At 61.3% G+C, this 983-nt stretch overlaps 1 non-coding gene across 1 annotated transcript; it reads right to left on the reverse strand.

Annotated features, from left to right (window-relative positions):
* Window positions 1-780: 780 nt before the first annotated feature.
* LOC119343756 lies at window positions 781-936 on the reverse strand. The gene has a single exon (XR_005166248.1). It is a non-coding gene; the product is annotated as a 5.8S ribosomal RNA (ribosomal RNA).
* Window positions 937-983: the final 47 nt, after the last annotated feature.

The following is a 983-nucleotide window of genomic DNA, read 5'->3' on the forward strand; positions in this document are numbered from 1 at the left end:
ACGACGGCCACCGGGGGCACCTAGGGCCCCCGGGCTTTGGCCGCCGGCGCGGCCGACAACAGTCCACACCCCGAGCCGAGCGGCGGACCAGCAAGAGCCGTTCCGCATACGGCCAGGGCGCATCGCCGGCCCCCATCCGCTTCCCTCCCGGCAATTTCAAGCACTCTTTGACTCTCTTTTCAAAGTCCTTTTCATCTTTCCCTCGCGGTACTTGTTCGCTATCGGTCTCTCGCCTGTATTTAGCCTTGGACGGAGTCTACCGCCCGATTTGGGCTGCATTCCCAAACAACCCGACTCGTTGACGGCGCCTTGTGGGGCGACAGGGTCCGGGCCGGACGGGGCTCTCACCCTCCCAGGCGCCCCTTTCCAGGGGACTTGGGCCCGATCCGTCGCTGAGGACGCCTGTCCAGACTACAATTCGGACGGCACAGCCGCCCGATTCTCAAGTTGGGCTGCTCCCGGTTCGCTCGCCGTTACTAGGGGAATCCTTGTAAGTTTCTTCTCCTCCGCTTATTTATATGCTTAAACTCAGCGGGTAGTCCCGCCTGACCTGGGGTTGCGGTCGAAGCGACGTGCGCTTCGTTTGTTGGGTCGTTCAAAGGCCATAATGCCAGCTGCGCGCCGGATGCACTGCATTGATAAAGCGAGGACGCCCACCATGCGCTGTGTCCGGCGCGGTACGCCGGCAGCCCAATCTTCGGTCCACCGTCCCTTGAGAGACGAGGGACCAGATGCCGCATCCCGATTCCCGTTGAGGGTGGTTGGGAGCGTGTTTTGGCGTGACGCCCAGGCAGGCGTGCCCTCGGCCGAGTGGCCTCGGGCGCAACTTGCGTTCAAAGACTCGATGGTTCGCGGGATTCTGCAATTCACACCAGGTATCGCATTTCGCTACGTTCTTCATCGATGCGAGAGCCGAGATATCCGTTGCCGAGAGTCGTGTGGATTAAATAGCTTTGCAACACGAGGGACGGCTAGCAAGCTAG

The sequence above is a fragment of the Triticum dicoccoides genome, unplaced genomic scaffold (assembly GCF_002162155.2).
Source record: "Triticum dicoccoides isolate Atlit2015 ecotype Zavitan unplaced genomic scaffold, WEW_v2.0 scaffold139457, whole genome shotgun sequence".
NCBI lineage: Eukaryota > Viridiplantae > Streptophyta > Magnoliopsida > Poales > Poaceae > Triticum > Triticum dicoccoides.